We start from the raw sequence: 23,480 nt of genomic DNA, 5'->3' as shown, positions 1-23,480 counted from the left end.
CATGTTCACTGCTGGTATACATTTATGTGTGCAGTTTAGTCACTGCTGGTGTATAGTATATTGGTGTGTGTGTGTGTGGTATGCTCACTGCTGGTATACAGCATATTGGTGTGTACTACATGTTCACTGCTGGTATACATTTATGTGTGCAGTTTAGTCACTGCTGGTGTATAGTATATTGGTGTGTGTGTGTGTGTGGTATGCTCACTGCTGGTATACAGTATATTGGGGTGTATGATATGTTCACTGCTAGTATATGCTGTATTTATGTGTGCAGTATAGTCACTTCTGGCAAACAGTGTATTGGTGTGTGATGTGTTCAATGCTAATATATATTTATGTGTGCAATATATTCATATATTTGTATGTGCGATATGTTCAATGCTGGTATATATTTACAGTATGTGTGCGATATTTTCACAGCTGGTATATATTTATGTGTGCAATATTTTTACTGCTGGTATATATTTATGTGTGCGATATTTTCACTGCTGATATATATTTGTGTGTGATATTTTCACTGCTTGTATATATTTATGGTATGGCTACACGGAGATACTGGTTGCACGACACCTGTCACAGACAGGATTGTAGAGTGGTGGTGATCCCATAGAAATGTATATGATAGCAGAGCGAATCACAAAAAATTCAGCAGTGTTGGATTTTTTGTGATTCGCGCTGCTATCATATATATTTCTATGACATCACTGCCACTCTGCCGCGACCAATGTTGCCATGTAGATGTTCCCTTATGTGTGGGTTACATTCAGTTGGCTACTTGTTTTTCTAACCTTTGATTTAATGGTGTAGCCTCAACCTTGTAATTTTATGGGTTTTATTGCAAAAAGACCTTCACATGCGACGTTATCATGTATCCTCAGCCTGAAAATAAATGCTGCATTTTGAATGAATATTGTATGTAACTTCTTTATGATACAGAAGAACTGCTCAATCCATGGTGTGAACATTACTCATGACTGGAGCCTGCTGCCTTCAGTATGGGAGGGGGCGGCCACTGATAAACTGATTACATATTTGAGGAGGGGCAGCACACCGGGAGGGGAGGTTGTAAAAAGCACTTTCTTCTTGGATATTAAACAGTCTGTGGTGACATTTCAGCAGCACAAGGCTTACAGAAGGATTTGAGCACGTGGGCTTTACATCCTGCAGGTAAATCTACAGATACTTGGAGACCACTGATGAGAATGCTAGTCAGATACCAGCACCTTCTCCATTCAACTGTGGGCTGCATACTGCACCTTCATATTATAGGGGGGTGGGGTAATCAATAGCAACCATGGGGGTCTGTTGAATATGTACAGGACATGTGCATCTTCACTTGTAAAGGTAACGTTTCAGTATGAATTTAGGTGGTGACGTTTCAGAGATTTTGCCTTTAGGACATTTTCACATGTGACAAATATGTACGTGAACTTTCTGTGATTGTTCTGTTTATTTGAGTTGGACCTTGCAGAAATCCACACGTTCCACGGACGTGTGAATCCAGCCTAACACATATTAGGAGGACTTCCCTTTCCTGCACCTCCCAGGATTCATTACAGTTAGCTCTTGTTAACCCTGTGCTCCCCTGCATAGAAAATAGTCCCTCATATATAGCCCCAGAGATGCATAGAGTATGTAATGCCCCCACAATTTCCTCCTCCTCTGTTTAGAGAGAGCGCAAGATATTTCTCTGAATTTAGAAAGAGGGATGATTAAATGAATGGTGTCTAGGCCACAACACTTGCTTCATATGAGATCACTATGCTAGCAGTGAGAGAAGGGGAGCAGGGAAGCTACTGAGCATGTTAGGGTATTTTCACACTTGCAGCAGAGGATTCCGGCAGACAGTTCCGTTGCCGCAACTGCCTGCCGGATCTGGCAATTCGGACGCAAACAGATGTATTTGTCAGACTTATGCGGATAAGTCTGACAAATACATCCGTTTGCGTCCGAATTGCCAGATCCGGCTGACAAATACTTTGCAATACCGGATTCATCTTTCCGGTTGTCATCTGGAAAAACTGATCCGTTTTTGTTTTTTAATGGAAATTTTAATGGAAATTAATGCTGGATCTGGCATTCTGCCAAGTGTTCAGGATTTTTGGCCAGAGAGAAAACTCCAGCATGCTGCAGTATTTTCTCTGGGACTGAACTGATGCATCCTGATGCATACTGAACGGAATGCTCTCCCATTCAGAATGCATTAGGATAAAACTGATCAGTTTTTTTCTGGTACTGAGCCCCTGTGAGTAGCTGTAGGTACACTGATAACATCTTGAAAAGTGACTTGTTACACTTAAGCAACAGGGCAATGCTTGGTCAAAGTTATACTGTTACTACCTAAGTTCAGGAGACAAATTGGCACTTTACCTTGAGAAACAGTCAATATGCTTCTTGCAGCTTGGACTAGAGGGTGGCCCTCCAGGTTGATGGGTTCTACCAGGGCTTGATAATTCTGACCTTGGACTCCAAGGGCAGCTCGGCACCATAGGAATGTTTCAGCATTGGGTTTCAGGATTACTGGTTGGTTATCTTTGATACAGGCTCGGCAAATCTCTCCTTTCTCATTAGCAAATTTCTGTTGTGCACTAAATACATGGATGGTCTGTTGGTGAAAAGGAAATGACTGCAGCTCTCACCTGCCACCTCCCAGTTGAGCACGGAAAATCAGACCCGGACTGAGTCAGGTGCAAAATATGGAAACAACAAAGGATTCCAGCTCTTCTTGCTAAAAATGCTTTATTCGACTTCCATAAAATCCGACATCAAATAGGACACTTTGCTGTGACGCGTTTCGGGTTATAACATCTTAGCCCTTCATCAAGACAAACAAATAAACTTAAAAAACTCTATTTTATGCATAGGCAAAAGACATGCCCACTTAATTGAATAATCCCCATCACCTGGAATCAGCACCTGGTGACTAGTCGACAGAGGGGAAAAATTCAGGTGGAACGGAGACCCAATATAGATGAAAATATATTATTTATATTGTAGGGTTAGGTCATGTTTTCTATTCAACCCCTTAGGTATACATGTTCCAAGATTAAACATCCAGTATGTCTCTCTATTAAAAAGTTTCTGTCTGTGATCCCCCCCCCCCCCTATTGGTGTGGTAACTCTTTCGATACCTTGCACAAAAAACGCAGAGGTATCACCCTTATGGACTATCGCAAAGTGTGATGTGGCTGCTGATACATTACGCGTTGAAACATGCGGGATGTCACTCAGGTGTTTGCGAATTCTTACCTTGAGCTGGTTCATGGTACATCCCACATATTACAACGCGCAGGTTCGACAAGTAATGACATACACAACATATTCTGTATTGCAATTAATATATTGTCGCAGTTTATGTGTACTGCCATTCGATGTGGATACAATATTTTTGCTAACTGACATATGTGAACAGCAAATACATTTCTTGCTTCCACATTTAAAATTTCCCTTTGTAGTCAGCCACACTGGTTCACAAATCGCGTTCTCCGAAAATAAGCTAGGACTAACTTTTTGTCCAATAGTTGGTGCAATAGTTGATGCTGATTCCAGGTGATGGGGATTATTCAATCAAGTGGGCATGTCTTTTGCCTATGTATAAAATAGAGGTTTTTAAGTTTATTTGTTTGTCTTGATGAAGAGTTAAGATGTTGTAGCCCGAAACGCGTCACAGCAAAGTGTCCTATTTGATGTCGGATTTTATGGAAGTCGAATAAAGCATTTTTAGCAAGAAGAGCTGGAATCCTTTGTTTTTTCCATGGATGGTCTGTTGTATTACCTTTTTGGAGGCAGGTGAAGCGCTAGGCATAGACTTGTGCAAAGCTTCAAGCGTTTCTGTATAGCAGTTCCTAAGGACGTTCATTCCTAGGACTACTGGAGGGTTGTTATCTTCCCTAACTTGCACAACAATAATACCTTGCTTGGTAGTGTGATTCCTCATACTTGAACAGTTGGCTCCCAGTACCCATGCACTGGCACAGATTTGCCGTTGCTGGCTATAATGCTCAGCCAGGATTCTGGTGGATGTGTCAGATGGTTTTGGTTTTCCTCAAAGGCAGTCTGTCGGATAGTTGTGACTTGGAATCCGGTGTCCAATAAGGCAACAAAGGGAACCCCATCTATTCGGAGAACCACTTTTAGACGGGAGCCCACGTATCTGGGCATTCAGCTGGGGTATTATGGACCTACTGTTTTACCTCCCGAGGGGTGGTCCTTGGCCTCGGGGGTCGACCTTTTTAACTGCCAGCACATAATTTCTGTATGACCTGGCTTGTTACAGTATCTACAAATGGGTCGCTTCGGCTCGTTAAAGTGTTCAGTGTGACGCCTACCAGAGTTTCTGGCATAAGTCTCTTTATAATCAGGAGGGAAATGTTTCTTTGGTGACTGTGTCTCATCCTCCAGCAATAAAGGTTTCTCCCACTATTCTAGTTTTTGGCATACTTTCTCCAGACTTTGTTAGGAAGTTAACTTGTTTTGTCAAGGCAGGGACTGCATCAGGAACTGGTGCTTGGGCTTCCTGACTGACTATAGGGTGACATTTTGAAGATATAGTTGGCTTATGCACAGACATTTCAGCAGGCCTAGCAGGCTCTGGTTGTGGGTCTTTCCCCAGAATACTGAAGTCTAGGAAGGTAGAACTTGGGTGCTGTGCAGCTAACATTTTTAACTGACATTTTAAGGTTTCTGTTCTAACCCCTTCAATGAATTGTTTTTTCAGTGTGTTATCTTGATCCTCTGCTTCATGGGAGTCTACCTGTATAACAGCCTGCAGGGTTTCCAGTAAGGACAATGCAAAGTCTCTAAGTGACTCACCAGGCTGCTGTCTCTTGCTGAAGAACCTCATCTTGACCACTGGCACAGTCCTGGGTTCAAAAGTGGTGTAGAATCATCAAAATATCTGCTCCAGGGTTTTTCTCTCTGAGCTTGGCCAGGATTTCACTTCTCTGAGGGCCGCTCCTTCCAATTGTGCAAGGAGGATTTCCATTTGTTGTTCTGGTGACACAGGGTACAATCCGAATATAGCAAACCGTTTTTCTTAAAATTTCCTTAAAGTATGAGCTTCCCCTGAGTATTGTGGGAACCAGGGTGCTCCAAAGAAATAAGGCATTGTTAAAGGCATCATGCTTGGTGTTGCACTTGGACCAGCTGCGGCTACTGCCGGGGACCTGTTGAGGTCAGGCTGCACACTATCTCCTTGTTCAGACATGGCAGTGACAGGCCTTCAATATAATGCAGGTTAAAAATTGTTTTACACACTTGTTGCGTTGTGTTGCTATGGGCAACAGCTACTTTGTGAGTGTCTGGCCCTTTAAGAGACGTTGTGACACTTAATACAGAGTAGTATGGTGCTCTGTTAGGCAGATTATGCTCCCAAACAGTCCCGCTTAATATTACTTCTTCCCAGCGGCACTCACTATTATATTTGTTTGGTGGAGAAGGGCTGTTGATCTCCCTATTTTTTCCGTTCACCCACATGTAGTCTCGTGTCACTTCAACGTGTGTACGCATGTCACGCTCAATTCTCATGCGCGGCCCTCCCCTAGGTCCGTTCTGCAAGGCAGTAGAGGCGGCGCTGGACTTGTAAGTACTGGCAGCAGCGCTGGTATGGTTACAACGGTAAGAAGTTATTTTGCATAAGAGGATTGGCTTCTCTTTTCCCGCCGCTAACAGGGCGTAGCTCACAGTAATGGCACAGTACCACTAATAAAGCGACTGCAGGCGGCCATTTTATGTTCAATGTATAAGTTCATCCACTGACAGCAAGCAATGGTAGTGACACAGAAATATGCGAATGTTCTACTTTTGACAATGGGACTTTGTAGCAATAAACTTGTATAGTATGTCCATGCAATTCCAAGCGATTTGAACAATTCTGCAGCCCAATAAAACGTGTATTAAGCAAAGTCTCTGAATAAAGCAAGTGGGGCTTATTATCATAAGGTTATAGCAATATGGCACACAGTAATATTGCACAAATCCTGTTCTATAAGGCACAAAGGATTTGAATCCCGTTCTTTATATGGTTTGCATAAGGTGCAGAGGACTTTATAATCCTGTTCGTAGTGACACCAATTCATGCAGCGTGCCAGGGTTCCCTAAGGATTATTGAGGTGCCAAGGATAGTAGTACTCACGGTTTCGTTGTCCCTTGGGGCGTCAGTGCAGTGGATGGGAAGACGGCACAAGATCTTCCGGGGTACTCTCTGTTGCAGGGGCCACCAGCCAAATGTTGGTTGAGGTGCCCTTGATGGTGATGTTTAGGGTGCTTGTGGCTGGGCCCCTGGTTTGTGACGCCAGCACCGTTAGGTGCAAATGTTGAGAGTAGTAGTTAAGATAATATGGAATAAAGAGACTATTTTTAAATAAACTCCTGGTATTTTACTGAAGCTGATCCACAGGTTATCAATGTATGAAAAGTCATTCACATCAGAGCAGCTTTTACAAGGATTCCCATTAGTCCTCAGAAGTCGCATGGGGAATAGTCCTTTATGACAATCAATCTTTCTCTCTCTTAATGCTCCAAATTGGAGGTTAATGTATACTTCAGTTTCCTTTTTATAGGAATACTATATTCAGACAAATGATCCTTTTGTCTTTAAGTATGGTGGGTAGCTGATAGCTTGAAATCTCTCCACTAGAGATGAGCGAACTTCTGTTTTAAGTTCGGCGTCTAAAGTTCGGGTGCAGGTTAGCGGAGAATCCCGATATGGAACCGGATATGGATTCCGACTTCCGTTGTGGTCCGTGGTAGCGGAATCAATAGTGGCCGATTATTGATTCCGCTACCACGGACCACAACGGAAGTCGGAATCCATATCCGGTTCCATATCGGGATTCTCCGCTAACCTGCACCCGAACTTTAGACGCCGAACTTAAAACAGAAGTTCGCTCATCTCTACTCTCCACCTAATGCAAAGGAGGCTGGAGTCATACACGACTGTTAACTTCCTTTGTCAATATCTTCATTACTGCTCTGAGTTGTCTGGAGATACTGTGATCTTCTCCCTTCTATGGGCTGGTACATGGAATTAACTATGGAGGTTTTGTAACCGTCCAAGATGGAAGCTGAGGTGCAGGGGTTCCTCACAGTGGCGTAGACACAATCCATGGGGCCCCGGTGCGAAATTGATCCATGGGCCCCCCCCCCCCAACCCGCCGCCGCACCCACCCCCACTACCACCCCTCAAATGATCAGATCAGCCCATGCCCCAATCTGACAATCCCATCAAAGCAAGGCAGATGGCCCCTGGCAGTTGACTGGGGGGGAGGGTAGGGTTTACAGTCACTGGCACTCGTCTCTGGCAAGAAAAGCCCGCAGCAACAGGGCACACTGAGGCCCCCAGCCCCCCAGGCATCCCCCCTGGCAGATGGTTTACAGACTACAGTCACTGGCACTCGTTTCTGGCAGGAAAAGCCTGCAACAGGGCACACTGAGGCCCCAGGCATCCCCATGGCAGATGACCGGGGGAGGGTTTACAGTCAGACTCTGTGTGCCCTGTTGCAGGCTTTTCCTGCCAGAGACGAGTGCCAGTGACTGTAAACCCTCCCCCGGTCATCTGCCAGGGGGGATGCCTGGGGGTCTGGGGGCCTCAGTGTGCAGGCTTTTCCTGCTGCCAGAGACGAGTCGTCGCCCAGCCCCCTGCCCCCCCGGTCATCTGCCAGGGGCGATGCCTGGGGGGCTGGGGGCCTCAGTGTGCCCTGTTGCGGGCTGGCAGGGTCCGCTCTGGTCCGCTTCGCTCCCCCCCCAACCTTTTACTTACTTACCGTCGAGTTACCGGCTGGCAGGGGAACTTCAGTACTTCAGTTCTTCCGGTTGATCGGCGCCTCGGCGGTCCTCTTCTCACAGACTGCAGTTCTTCTCGTCCTCTCTCAATCCTTCCGGATCCCGGTCTGACTTCAGACGCGCGCATGTTCTCGCGAGACCTGCACAGGAGTTCGCACAGGTCTCGCGGGAGTTCACGGGCCCGGCGCCGGCGCTGACCGCAAAGAGGAGGGCGGGGGGCAGGGGCAACTTAACTGGGATTGGGATGGGAATCGGATGCCAGACGCAGCTTCAGCAGGGGCCATGGGTCCGCAGGCGGCCGGGCCCCCTGGGGTGCCGGGCCCGGTCGCAACTGCGACCCCTATATGTACACCACTGGTTCCTCAGGCATCACACACACTGACCTTCTTCTTCCTGCACTGTGAACACACTCAGTGTAGGGTGGAGTTAGCCCTGGGAGGCTTGTTAGAACCTCCCACTCCCTATGCAACTTTATGAGAACATCTTTACATGGACAGTTTACATGAAACACAATCACAACATTAAGCAGTGTGTTTCAGGACACTGCAATTCCCTCTTTTGGCAGGAAGCAGGACCAGCCCACTCCTACTAAGAGGGTAGGAAGAGGATGGTTAGACCTGTTCTTGCCAACCATTACCTTCCATATACTTACTTGTAGTAACGACTATACACTCACCTAAAGAATTATTAGGAACACCTGTTCTATTTCTCATTAATGCGATTATCTAGTCAACCAATCACATGGCAGTTGCTTCAATGCATGTAGGGTTGTGGTCCTGGTCAAGACAATCTCCTGAACTCCAAACTGAATGTCAGAATGGGAAAGAAAGGTAGGCTACAACAGCAGAAGACCCCACAGGGTACCACTCATCTCCACTACAAATAGGAAAAAGAGGCTACAATTTGCACGAGCTCACCAAAATTGGACTGTTGAAGACTGGAAAAATGTTGCCTGGTCTGATGAGTCTCGATTTTTGTTGAGACATTCAAATGGTAGAGTCCGAATTTGGCGTAAACAGAATGAGAACATGTATGCATCATGCCTTGTTACCACTGTGCAGGCTGATGGTGGTGGTGAAATGGTGTGGGGGATGTTTTCTGGGCACACTTTAGGCCCCTTAGTGCCAATTGGCCATCGTTTAAATGCCACGGGCTACCTGGTAACAGAGTTTGGGATCCATCAAAAGGATAGTTTTAAATATCTCCAGTTAAAAAACGCGGTTAGGATACCAGCTAATCCAAATAAATATAGAAAAGAACAATCAAATAGAATATATAGATTTACTAACGGAGAGGAAAAAAAGGGACTGACAAAAAAAAAAAATGGAATTTTGATGGAGGCAAAAAAAGAAAGGATCATAATTAGAGTTGAGCGAACACCTGGATGTTCGGGTTCGAGAAGTTCGGCCGAACATCCCGGAAATGTTCGGGTTCGGGATCCGAACCCGATCCGAACTTCGTCCCGAACCCGAACCCCATTGAAGTCAATGGGGACCCGAACTTTTCGGCACTAAAAAGGCTGTAAAACAGCCCAGGAAAGAGCTAGAGGGCTGCAAAAGGCAGCAACATGTAGGTAAATCCCCTGCAAACAAATGTGGATAGGGAAATGAATTAAAATAAAAATTAAATAAATAAAAATTAACCAAAATCAATTGGAGAGAGGTTCCATAGCAGAGAATCTGGCTTCCCGTCACCCACCACTGGAACAGTCCATTCTCAGATATTTAGGCCCCGGCACCCAGGCAGAGGAGAGAGGTCCCGTAACAGAGAATCTGTCTTCATGTCAGCAGAGAATTAGTCTGCATGTCATAGCAGAGAATGAGGCTTCACGTCAGCCACCACTGCAACAGTCCATTGGCATATATTTAGGCCCAGCACCCAGGCAGAGGAGAGAGGTCCCGTAACAGACAATCTGGCTTCATGTCAGCAGAGAATCAGTCTGCATGTCATAGCAGAGAATCAGGCTTCACGTCACCCACCACTGCAACAGTCCATTGTCATAAATTTAGGCCCAGCACTAGTGTTGAGCGGCATGTCCCATATTCGAATTCGCGAAATTTTGTGAATATTCGAAAGAATATTCGTAAAATATTCGCGATTATTCAAATTCGTTATTATTTCGCATATGCGATAATTCGAATTTTCGCATCGCATAATACATATGCTATGCAAAATTCACATGTGCGCTAATGAAATCGCCTTACGAAGATTCGCAACTCAATTCAATCACTAATGTATGAATGCAATGCCCTTTGCCTCTGTTCTGGGACAAGTGTAGATATTCGCATGTGCGCTAATAAAATCGCCTTACGAAGATTCGCACCTCAATCACTTTCTAGGGAATGTGAGACTTTTGGGAATCAATCGAGATACAGTGGGGGGTGATGACAGTAGTTGACAGAGTACAGATCAATGTAATCTGTAAGGTGGAAAGTAAAATAAAAAATACGAATTTTCGTTAATCGAATTTTACGAAGTTCTACGTATTCGCGAATATGGTGCTATACTATATGAATGCACAGGCCTTTGCCTCTCTGTTCTGGGGACAAGTGTAGATATTTGCATTTGCGTTAATAAAATCGCCTTACGAAGATTCGCAGCTCAATTCAATCACTAATGTATGAATGCAAAGCCCTTTGCCTCTGTTCTGGGACAAGTGTAGATATTCGCATGTGCGCTAATAAAATCGCCTTACGAAGATTCGCAACTCAATTCACTAATGTATGAATGCAAAGCCCTTTGCCTCTGTTCTGGGACGTGCCGATATTCGCATGTGCGCTAATAAAATCGCCTTACGAAGATTCGCGCCTCAATCACTTTCTAGGCAATGTGAGTAAGATCTGAGCTGTTGGACCTTTGGGAAACAATCAATTATATGTGTACTGTAATTTTGTGGGGGGGGGGGGAAAAAAACAAAAAACGAATATTCGTTTTTACGAATATATAGCACTATATTCGAAATATTCGCGAAATCGCGAAGTTGCGATATTCGCGAAAAAAATTTGCTTTTCGAATATTCGCGCTCAACACTACCCAGCACCCAGGCAGAGGAGAGAGGTCCCGTAACAGACAATCTGGCTTCATGTCAGCAGAGAATCAGTCTGCATGTCATAGCAGAGAATGAGGCTTCACGTCAGCCACCACTGCAACAGTCCATTGGCATATATTTAGGCCCAGCACCCAGGCAGAGGAGGGAGGTCCCGTAACAGAGAATCTGTCTTCATGTCAGCAGAGAATTAGTCTGCATGTCATAGCAGAGAATGAGGCTTCACGTCAGCCACCACTGCAACAGTCCATTGGCATATATTTAGGCCCAGCACACACACAGGCAGAGGAGAGAGGTCCCGTAACAGAGAATCTGGCTTCATGTCAGCAGAGAATTAGTCTGCATGTCATAGCAGAGAATGAGGCTTCACGTCAGCCACCACTGCAACAGTCCATTGGCATATATTTAGGCCCAGCACACACACAGGCAGAGGAGAGAGGTCCCGTAACAGAGAATCTGGCTTCATGTCAGCAGAGAATCAGTCTGCATGTCATAGCAGAGAATGAGGCTTCACGTCAGCCACCACTGCAACAGTCCATTGGCATATATTTAGGCCCAGCACCCAGGCAGAGGAGGGAGGTCCCGTAACAGAGAATCTGTCTTCATGTCAGCAGAGAATTAGTCTGCATGTCATAGCAGAGAATGAGGCTTCACGTCAGCCACCACTGCAACAGTCCATTGGCATATATTTAGGCCCAGCACCCAGGCAGAGGAGGGAGGTCCCGTAACAGAGAATCTGTCTTCATGTCAGCAGAGAATTAGTCTGCATGTCATAGCAGAGAATGAGGCTTCACGTCAGCCACCACTGCAACAGTCCATTGGCATATATTTAGGCCCAGCACCCAGGCAGAGGAGGGAGGTCCCGTAACAGAGAATCTGTCTTCATGTCAGCAGAGAATTAGTCTGCATGTCATAGCAGAGAATGAGGCTTCACGTCAGCCACCACTGCAACAGTCCATTGGCATATATTTAGGCCCAGCACACACAGGCAGAGGAGAGAGGTCCCGTAACAGAGGATCTGGCTTCATGTCAGCAGAGAATCAGTCTGCATGTCATAGCAGAGAATCAGGCTTCACGTCAGCCACCACTGCAACAGTCCATTGTCATAAATTTAGGCCCAGCACCCAGGCAGAGGAGAGAGGTCCCGTAACAGAGGATCTGGCTTCATGTCAGCAGAGAATCAGTCTGCATGTCATAGCAGAGAATGAGGCTTCACGTCACCCACCACTGCAACAGTCCATTGGCATATATTCAGGCCCAGCACCCAGGCAGAGGAGAGAGGTCCCGTAACAGAGGATCTGGCTTCATGTCAGCAGAGAATCAGTCTGCATGTCATAGCAGAGAATCAGGCTTCACGTCAGCCACCACTGCAACAGTCCATTGTCATAAATTTAGGCCCAGCACCCAGGCAGAGGAGAGAGGTCCCGTAACAGAGGATCTGGCTTCATGTCAGCAGAGAATCAGTCTGCATGTCATAGCAGAGAATCAGGCTTCACGTCAGCCACCACTGCAACAGTCCATTGTCATAAATTTAGGCCCAGCACCCAGGCAGAGGAGAGAGGTCCCGTAACAGACAATCTGGCTTCATGTCAGCAGAGAATTAGTCTGCATGTCATAGCAGAGAATCAGGCTTCATGTCAGCCACCACTGCAACAGTCCATTGGCATATATTTAGGCCTAGCACACAGGCAGAGGAGAGGTTCATTCAACTTTGGGTAGCATCGCAATATAATGGTAAAATGAAAATAAAAATAGGATTGAATGAGGAAGTGCCCTGGAGTCCAATAATATATGGTTATGGGGAGGTAGTTAATGTCTAATCTGGACAAGGGACGGACAGGTCCTGTGGGATCCATGCCTGGTTCATTTTTATGAACGTCAGCTTGTCCACATTGGCTGTAGACAGGCGGCTGCGTTTGTCTGTAATGACGCCCCCTGCCGTGCTGAATACACGTTCAGACAAAACGCTGGCTGCCGGGCAGGCCAGCACCTCCAAGGCATAAAAGGCTAGCTCTGGCCACGTGGACAATTTAGAGACCCAGAAGTTGAATGGGGCCGAACCATCAGTCAGTACGTGGAGGGGTGTGCACACGTACTGTTCCACCATGTTAGTGAAATGTTGCCTCCTGCTAACACGTTGCGTATCAGGTGGTGGTGCAGTTAGCTGTGGCGTGTTGACAAAAGTTTTCCACATCTCTGCCATGCTAACCCTGCCCTCAGAGGAGCTGGCCGTGACACAGCTGCCTTGGCGACCTCTTGCTCCTCCTCTGCCTTGGCCTTGGGCTTCCACTTGTTCCCCTGTGACATTTGGGAATGCTCTCAGTAGCGCGTCTACCAACGTGCGCTTGTACTCGCGCATCTTCCTATCACGCTCCAGTGCAGGAAGTAAGGTGGGCACATTGTCTTTGTAGCGTGGATCCAGCAGGGTGGCAACCCAGTAGTCCGCACAGGTTAAAATGTGGGCAACTCTGCTGTCGTTGCGCAGGCACTGCAGCATGTAGTCGCTCATGTGTGCCAGGCTGCCCAGGGGTAAGGACAAGCTGTCCTCTGTGGGAGGCGTATCGTCATCGTCCTGCCTTTCCCCCCAGCCACGCACCAGTGATGGACCCGAGCTGCGTTGGGTGCCACCCCGCTGTGACCATGCTTCATCCTCATCCTCCTCCACCTCCTCCTCATCCTCGTCCTCCTCGTCCTCCAGTAGTGGGCCCTGGCTGGCCACATTTGTACCTGGCCTCTGCTGTTGCAAAAAACCTCCCTCTGAGTCACTTCGAAGAGACTGGCCTGAAAGTGCTAAAAATGACCCCTCTTCCTCATCCTCCTCCTCCTCCTCCTGGGCCACCTCCTGTTCCATCATCGCCCTAAGTGTTTTCTCAAGGAGACATAGAAGTGGTATTGTAACGCTGATAACGGTGTCATCGCCACTGGCCATGTTGGTGGAGTACTCGAAACAGCGCAACAGGGCACACAGGTCTCGCATGGAGGCCCAGTCATTGGTGGTGAAGTGGTGCTGTTCTGTAGTGCGACTGACCCGTGCGTGCTGCAGCTGAAACTCCACTATGGCCTGCTGCTGCTCGCACAGTCTGTCCAGCATGTGCAAGGTGGAGTTCCACCTGGTGGGCACGTCGCATATGAGGCGGTGAGCGGGAAGGCCGAAGTTACGCTGTAGCGCAGACAGGCGAGCAGCGGCAGGATGTGAACGCCGGAAGCGCGAACAGACGGCCCGCACTTTATGCAGCAGCTCTGACATGTCGGGGTAGTTGTGAATGAACTTCTGCACCACCAAATTCAGCACATGCGCCAAGCAAGGGATGTGCGTCAAACCTGGCTAGTCCCAGAGCTGCAACGAGATTTCGCCCATTATCACACACCACCAGGCCGGGCTTGAGGCTCACCGGCAGCAACCACTCGTCGGTCTGTTGTTCAATACCCCGCCACAACTCCTGTGCGGTGTGGGGCCTGTCCCCCAAACATATGAGTTTCAGAATGGCCTGCTGACGTTTACCCCGGGCTGTGCTGAAGTTGGTGGTGAAGGTGTGTGGCTGACTGGATGAGCAGGTGGAAGAAGAGGAGGAGGAAGCCGAGAAGGAGGAGGTGGCAACAGGAGGCAAAGAATGTTGCCCTGCGATCCTTGGCGGCGGAAGGACGTGCGCCAAACAGCTCTCCGCCTGGGGCCCAGCTGCCACTACATTTACCCAGTGTGCAGTTAGGGAGATATAGCGTCCCTGGCCGTGCTTACTGGTCCACGTATCTGTGGTTAGGTGGACCTTGCTACAGATGGCGTTGCGCAGTGCACACTTGATTTTATCGGATACTTGGTTGTGCAGGGAAGGCACGGCTCTCTTGGAGAAGTAGTGCCGGCTGGGAACAACATACTGTGGGACAGCAAGCGACATGAGCTGTTTGAAGCTGTCTGTGTCCACCAGCCTAAATGACAGCATTTCATAGGCCAGTAGTTTAGAAATGCTGGCATTCAGGGCCAGGGATCGAGGGTGGCTAGGTGGGAATTTACGCTTTCTATCAAATGTTTGTGAGATGGAGAGCTGAACGCTGGCGTGTGACATGGTTGAGACGCTTGGTGACGGAGGTGGTGTTGGTGGTACATCCCCTGTTTGCTGGGCGGCAGGTGCCAACGTTCCTCCAGAGGCGGAGGAAGAGGCCGAGGCGGCAGCAGCAGAATAGGCCGAGGCGGCAGCAGCAGAAGAGGTAGCAGGGGGAGCCTGAGTGACTTCCTTGGTTTTAAGGTGTTTACTCCACTGCAGTTCATGCTTTGCATGCAGGTGCCTGGTCATGCAGGTTGTGCTCAGGTTCAGAACGTTAATGCCTCGCTTCAGGCTCTGATGGCACAGCGTGCAAACCACTCGGGTCTTGTCGTCAGCACATTGTTTGAAGAAGTGCCATGCCAGGGAACTCCTTGAAGCTGCCTTTGGGGTGCTCGGTCCCAGATGGCGGCGGTCAGTAGCAGGCGGAGTCTCTTGGCGGCGGGTGTTCTGCTTTTGCCCACTGCTCCCTCTTTTGCTACGCTGTTGGCTCGGTCTCACCACTGCCTCTTCCTCCGAACTGTGAAAGTCAGTGGCACGACCTTCATTCCATGTGGGGTCTAGGACCTCATCGTCCCCTGCATCGTCTTCCACCCAGTCTTGATCCCTGACCTCCTGTTCAGTCTGCACACTGCAGAAAGACGCAGCAGTTGGCACCTGTGTTTCGTCATCATCAGAGACATGCTGAGGTGGTATTCCCATGTCCTCATCATCAGGAAACATAAGTGGTTGTGCGTCAGTGCATTCTATGTCTTTCACCGCTGGGGAAGGGCTAGGTGGATGCCCTTGGGAAACCCTGCCAGCGGAGTCTTCAAACAGCATAAGAGACTGCTGCATAACTTGAGGCTGAGACAGTTTCCCTGGTATGCATGGGGGTGATGTGACAGACTGATGGGGTTGGTTTTCAGGCGCCATCTGTGCGCTTTCTGCAGAAGACTGGGTGGGAGATAATGTGAACGTGCTGGATCCACTGTCGGCCACCCAATTGACTAATGCCTGTACCTGCTCAGGCCTTACCATCCTTAGAACGGCATTGGGCCCCACCATATATCGCTGTAAATTCTGGCGGCTACTGGGACCTGAGGTAGTTGGTACACTAGGACGTGTGGAAGTGGCAGAACGGCCACGTCCTCTCCCAGCACCAGAGGGTCCACTAACACCACCACGACCATGTCCACGTCCGCGTCCCTTACTAGATGTTTTTCTCATTGTTATGGTTCACCACAACAACAAATATATTATTTGGCCCAATGTATTGTATTCAAATTCAGCGGGATATAAATTTGAGGCCTAGTATTTAGGCGCTGGGTGACCGGTATGGATTTAGTGACAGAATTAGACTTGGAAATGCACAGAAGCGTGTGTGTGAAGTTATTCTGAATGACCCAATGTGCACCTTGAATATTATATACCCTTTTTGGGATAGATTTCAAATAGCTCTGATATAGCAGGAACCACTAAATTATGAAATTGCTAAATTGGGAATTGTACTTCAACCCAGAACAAAAAATGTGCTTTGACGGGCACTAAATAACTTTCCCAGCTACAACAGGACAGCGGTAACGAGAGATTTAGAGGGATTTAAATTTGAGGCCTAGTATTTAGGCGCTGGGTGACAGGTATGGGTTTAGTGACAGAATTAGACTTGGAAATACACAGTAGCGGGTGTGTGTGAAGTTATTCTGAATGACCCTATGTGCACCTTCAATATTATATACCCTTTTAGGGATAGATTTCAAATAGCTCTGATATAGCAGAAACCACTAAATTATGAAATTGCTAAATTGGGAATTGTACTTCAACCCAGAACAAAAAATGTGCTTTGACGGACACTAAATATCTTGCCCAGCAACAACAGTACAGCGGTGGGTAACGAGAGATTTAGAGGGATTTAAATTTGAGGCCTAGTATTTAGGCGCTGGGTCACCGGTATGGATTTAGTGACAGAATTAGACTTGGAAATGCACAGAAGCGTGTGTGTGAAGTTATTCTGAATGACCCTATGTGCACCTTCAATATTATATACCCTTTTAGGGATAGATTTCAAATAGCTCTGATATAGCAGAAACCACTAAATTATGAAATTGCTAAATTGGGAATTGTACTTCAACCCAGAACAAAAAATGTGCTTTGACGGACACTAAATATCTTGCCCAGCAACAACAGTACAGCGGTGGGTAACGAGAGATTTAGAGGGATTTAAATTTGAGGCCTAGTATTTAGGCGCTGGGTCACCGGTATGGATTTAGTGACAGAATTAGACTTGGAAATGCACAGAAGCGTGTGTGTGAAGTTATTCTGAATGACCCTATGTGCACCTTCAATATTATATACCCTTTTAGGGATAGATTTCAAATAGCTCTGATATAGCAGAAACCACTAAATTATGAAATTGCTAAATTGGGAATTGTACTTCAACCCAGAACAAAAAATGTGCTTTGACGGACACTAAATATCTTGCCCAGCAACAACAGTACAGCGGTGGGTAACGAGAGATTTAGAGGGATTTAAATTTGAGGCCTAGTATTTAGGCGCTGGGTCACCGGTATGGATTTAGTGACAGAATTAGACTTGGAAATGCACAGAAGCGTGTGTGTGAAGTTATTCTGAATGACCCTATGTGCACCTTCAATATTATATACCCTTTTAGGGATAGATTTCAAATAGCTCTGATATAGCAGAAACCACTAAATTATGAAATTGCTAAATTGGGAATTGTACTTCAACCCAGAACAAAAAATGTGCTTTGACGGACACTAAATATCTTGCCCAGCAACAACAGTACAGCGGTGGGTAACGAGAGATTTAGAGGGATTTAAATTTGAGGCCTAGTATTTAGGCGCTGGGTCACCGGTATGGATTTAGTGACAGAATTAGACTTGGAAATGCACAGAAGCGTGTGTGTGAAGTTATTCTGAATGACCCTATGTGCACCTTCAATATTATATACCCTTTTAGGGATAGATTTCAAATAGCTCTGATATAGCAGAAACCACTAAATTATGAAATTGCTAAATTGGGAATTGTACTTCAACCCAGAACAAAAAATGTGCTTTGACGGACACTAAATATCTTGCCCAGCAACAACAGTACAGCGGTGGGTAACGAGAGATTTAGAGGGATTTAAATTTGAGGCCTAGTATTTAGGCGCTGGGTCACCGGTATGGATTTAGTGACAGAATTAGACTTGGAAATGCACAGAAGCGTGTGTGTGAAGTTATTCTGAATGACCCTATGTGCACCTTCAATATTATATACCCTTTTAGGGATAGATTTCAAATAGCTCTGATATAGCAGAAACCACTAAATTATGAAATTGCTAAATTGGGAATTGTACTTCAACCCAGAACAAAAAATGTGCTTTGACGGACACTAAATATCTTGCCCAGCAACAACAGTACAGCGGTGGGTAACGAGAGATTTAGAGGGATTTAAATTTGAGGCCTAGTATTTAGGCGCTGGGTCACCGGTATGGATTTAGTGACAGAATTAGACTTGGAAATGCACAGAAGCGTGTGTGTGAAGTTATTCTGAATGACCCTATGTGCACCTTCAATATTATATACCCTTTTAGGGATAGATTTCAAATAGCTCTGATATAGCAGAAACCACTAAATTATGAAATTGCTAAATTGGGAATTGTACTTCAACCCAGAACAAAAAATGTGCTTTGACGGACACTAAATATCTTGCCCAGCAACAACAGTACAGCGGTGGGTAACGAGAGATTTAGAGGGATTTAAATTTGAGGCCTAGTATTTAGGCGCTGGGTGACAGGTATGGGTTTAGTGACAGAATTAGACTTGGAAATACACAGTAGCGGGTGTGTGTGAAGTTATTCTGAATGACCCAATGTGCACCTTCAATATTATATACCCTTTTAGGGATAGATTCCAAATAGCTCTGATATAGCAGGAACCACTAAATTATGAAATTGCTAAATTGGGAATTGTACTTCAACCCAGAACAAAAAATGTGCTTTGACGGACACTAAATATCTTGCCCAGCAACAACAGTACAGCGGTAACGAGAGATTTAGAGGGATTTAAATTTGAGGCCTAGTATTTAGGCGCTGGGTGACAGGTATGGGTTTAGTGACAGAATTAGACTTGGAAATACACAGTAGCGGGTGTGTGTGAAGTTATTCTGAATGACCCAATGTGCACCTTCAATATTATATACCCTTTTAGGGATAGATTCCAAATAGCTCTGATATAGCAGGAACCACTAAATTATGAAATTGCTAAATTGGGAATTGTACTTCAACCCAGAACAAAAAATGTGCTTTGACGGACACTAAATATCTTGCCCAGCAACAACAGTACAGCGGTAACGAGAGATTTAGAGGGATTTAAATTTGAGGCCTAGTATTTAGGCGCTGGGTGACAGGTATGGGTTTAGTGACAGAATTAGACTTGGAAATACACAGTAGCGGGTGTGTGTGAAGTTATTCTGAATGACCCAATGTGCACCTTCAATATTATATACCCTTTTAGGGATAGATTCCAAATAGCTCTGATATAGCAGGAACCACTAAATTATGAAATTGCTAAATTGGGAATTGTACTTCAACCCAGAACAAAAAATGTGCTTTGACGGACACTAAATATCTTGCCCAGCAACAACAGTACAGCGGTAACGAGAGATTTAGAGGGATTTAAATTTGAGGCCTAGTATTTAGGCGCTGGGTGACAGGTATGGGTTTAGTGACAGAATTAGACTTGGAAATACACAGTAGCGGGTGTGTGTGAAGTTATTCTGAATGACCCAATGTGCACCTTCAATATTATATACCCTTTTTGGGATAGATTTCAAATAGCTCTGATATAGCAGGAACCACTAAATTATGAAATTGCTAAATTGGGAATTGTATTTCAACCCAGAACAAGAAATGTGCTTGAACGGACACTAAATAACTCGCCCAGCTACAGCACTAGGGACAGATTTAGCTGGATATAAATTTGAGGCCTAGTATTTAGGCGCTGGGTGACCGGTATGGATTTAGTGACAGAATTAGACTGGGATATGGCCAAAAAATAAACAGACTATTGCTGGTTAAATGCACTTGGTGTGACAGCTTCACCCTGATGTAGGCTTTAGCCAAAAAACAACCACACCATTGAGGGTTAAATGCACTTGGTGACAGGCGCAGCTTGCCCCTGATTTTGTATATGGCCAAAAAATGAACAGACTATTGCTGGTTAAATGCACTTGGTGTGACAGCTTCACCCTGATGTAGGCTTTAGCCAAAAAACAACCACACCATTGAGGGTTAAATGCACTTGGTGACAGGCGCAGCTTGCCCCTGATTTTGTATATGGCCAAAAAATGAACAGACTATTGCTGGTTAAATGCACTTGGTGTGACAGCTTCACCCTGATGTAGGCTTTAGCCAAAAAACAACCACACCATTGAGGGTTAAATGCACTTGGTGACAGGCGCAGCTTGCCCCTGATTTTGTATATGGCCAAAAAATGAACAGACTATTGCTGGTTAAATGCACTTGGTGTGACAGCTTCACCCTGATGTAGGCTTTAGCCAAAAAACAACCACACCATTGAGGGTTAAATGCACTTGGTGACAGGCGCAGCTTGCCCCTGATTTTGTATATGGCCAAAAAATGAACAGACTATTGCTGGTTAAATGCACTTGGTGTGACAGCTTCACCCTGATGTAGGCTTTAGCCAAAAAACAACCACACCATTGAGGGTTAAATGCACTTGGTCGCAGCTTGTGCTGGCGCACCACAAGACACAAAATGGCCGCCGATCACCCCAGAAAAATGAGACTGACAAACGGTCTGTGCAGCCTAAAAACAGTGAGCAATTGAGGATCAGCAGCTCAATGATCCACAGCTGCAGATCGATCAGTTAATCAAGTCCTTTGGAGGAGTTAATCTGCCTAATCTCGCCCTACTGTCGCAGCCGCAACCTCTCCCTACGCTAATCAGAGCAGAGTGACGGGCGGCGCTATGTGACTCCAGCTTAAATAGAGGCTGGGTCACATGGTGCTCTGGCCAATCACAGCCATGCCAATAGTAGGCATGGCTGTGATGGCCTCTTGGGGCAAGTAGTATGACGCTTGTTGATTGGCTGCTTTGCAGCCTTTCAAAAAGCGCCAAGAAAGCGTCACAAAAGCGCGAAGAAAGCGACGAACACCGAACCCGAACCCGGACTTTTACGAAAATGTCCGGGTTCGGGTCCGTGTCACGGACACCCCAAAATTCGGTACGAACCCGAACTATACAGTTCGAGTTCGCTCATCCCTAATCATAATATCAGCTAGAGGAAACTGGGAAAAGGATCTTTTATTTTTTTCGGAAGATAAGTGGAATGATGCCCTTAGAAGTTATTCTGGGGCCTCAGAAAGGGCTTCACATAAAATTTCGCAATTTTTTATTCTCCATAGGCTACATCGATCTCCCTGGGTGTTAAAGAAAATGGGGGTTAGAACCTCGGATAAGTGTCCAAAATGTAGGGCTGAGAGGGCGGATCTTATACATTGTTTTTGGAGATGCCCAAAATTGATTAGATATTGGAAGGAGATTTTAGAGACTACAGCACTATTTTTGGGTATCCAAGTTCCGGAGGATCCGGTGGTCTGTATACTGGGGGCTACCGCACATATTAGGTTAAATAGAGAGCTACAGTCGGTTTTGAATAAGGTACTGTTTCAGGCTAGACTGTTGATACTTCGGAAATGGATAAATAAAGATCCCCCCACAGTAGGACAGTGGCAGGAAGCTGTACTCGATTTGATTAGACTGGAACAGGGCTTGGAGAGATCGAGTGATAGACAGGGAAAAACGGATAAAATTTGGAAAAAATGGTTGAACCAGGGCCAAGTTGTTTGATTTTTATTTTTTTCTTCCCCTCTCTCTCTCTTCACTGGGGTGGGTGGTATTTGGGTTAAAATGACATAGGCAAATGTTTAAATAAATGTAAAATGTTTTGTAATATGGACCCTTTGGACGGTCCATATTTGTACTTGCTTTTTTGTATTTTGGAAAATAAAAGAAATAATAAAAAAAAAAAAAAAAATGCCACGGGCTACCTGAGCATTGTTTCTGACCATGTCCATCCCTTCATGACCACCATGTACCCATCCTCTGATGGCTACTTCCAGCAGAATAATGCACCATGTCACAAAGCTCGAATCATTTCAAATTGGTTTCTTGAACATGACAATGAGTTCACTGTACTAAAATGACCCCCACAGTCACCAGATCTCAACCCAATAGAGCATCTTTGGGATGTGGTGGAACGGGAGCTTTGTGCCCCGGATGTGCATCCCTCAACTCTCCATCAACTGCAAGATGCTATCCTATCAATATGGGCCAACATTTCTAAAGAATGCAGCACCTTGTTGAATCAATGCCACGTAGAATTAAGGCAGTTCTAAAGGCAAAAGGGGGTCCAACACCGTATTAGTATGGTGTTCCTAATAATTCTTTAGGTGAGTGTATAACAAAAATGCATAACAATATAACAACACAATAACTATATACAATATTGTAGTACCCCGAGGTCTGGGGTACTACACTCACTTATTTTATCCTCTGCGCTGGGGCATGTTATCACTGCAGCTAAGAAGATGATGTCATGGCTGTATGACAACAAGGATCAGAATGTGGTGCAGGGGCATGTGATATAGGTGAGTATATACAGTATGTTCTTCTATTTTATGGCAAGTCAGGGCACTTTTTTAATAACTTGGGCAACCCATTTAGTACTTCCTTTTTTCATATAAAAATGATGGAAAATACAACATCTAGAACTCATTTGGATGGCATTAAAAATTGCATGATTTTCCTACTTAATGACGTAAAGTCATGATTTTATGAAAGACACGGAGGCGAGTATTGCTTAACCCTTTCTTTACTGAAACGACACAGCAGCAAAGAAAAAGCAATATAACAACCAGTAACCTAGGTGATAACTCCTCCCCCCCACAGTCCCGGTATAAAGGGACCCCTCCAGATAGGATCTTCCTCTTTCTTTGACGTCCTGACACCAACTAGACGAAACCAGAAACCGGAACCTCAGCCAATGCACAGAGGAACAAACTGTGCTGGATCACGAAACTGCTTGAACTTCAACGGATACGAAGAAATCGACGAACCGCTCGGACCTTGAACGATAAACTGGCAGGATTACGCTCTTCGTGGATGATAGCATTCAACCTACAGAGAAAAAACACGAAACCAAGCATAGTGTAAGTAAGTCACAACAGAGGTACATAGCATTAACACTGTAATAATCTTACAGGAGCATAATTAAATAATAAATAAATATGAACAAAAATGACTACGGGAGGGTACCAGGTGGGGGCAATGCTCGCCTCCGTGTCTTTCATAAAATCATGACTTTACGTCCTAAAATAGGAAAATTATGCAATTTTATATCAAGACACGGAGGCTCCTATTGCAAGTTTAAAGCCTATTCATGATAGAAGAAAACACACGAGACGATGGTCGAAAATAGAACTCCCTAAATGTAGAAACACGCGACCAATCCACCAATTTAAGGATATCTTCAAGTCCCGCCCGAGACACCGCCATGGATGTGGCGGCTGCACCCCGAACGGAGTGCGCAGTGAAAATGGAAGTGTCT

At 45.7% G+C, this 23,480-nt stretch overlaps 1 protein-coding gene across 2 annotated transcripts in view; it reads left to right on the top strand.

The window, feature by feature from the left end:
• The first annotated feature begins 1,100 nt into the window (after window positions 1–1,100).
• LOC122921450 (prostaglandin reductase 1-like) overlaps window positions 1,101–23,480 on the top strand; it is a 164,425-nt gene continuing 142,045 nt past the window's right edge. Inside the window, exon 1 of one of the 2 annotated variants that reach the window (XM_044271431.1) lies at window positions 1,101–1,170. The gene's annotated coding sequence lies outside the window, so the exon portion shown is untranslated. Of the gene's footprint in view, window positions 1,171–1,328; window positions 1,348–23,480 lie in introns of those variants that run through there. The other variant, XM_044271438.1, reaches the window with a different exon arrangement.

This window comes from Bufo gargarizans, chromosome 1 (genome assembly GCF_014858855.1).
Source record: "Bufo gargarizans isolate SCDJY-AF-19 chromosome 1, ASM1485885v1, whole genome shotgun sequence".
In the NCBI taxonomy this organism is placed as follows: domain Eukaryota; kingdom Metazoa; phylum Chordata; class Amphibia; order Anura; family Bufonidae; genus Bufo; species Bufo gargarizans.
Note: the sequence above shows the minus strand (reverse complement) of the source record. Positions and strands in the feature narration are given on the sequence as shown.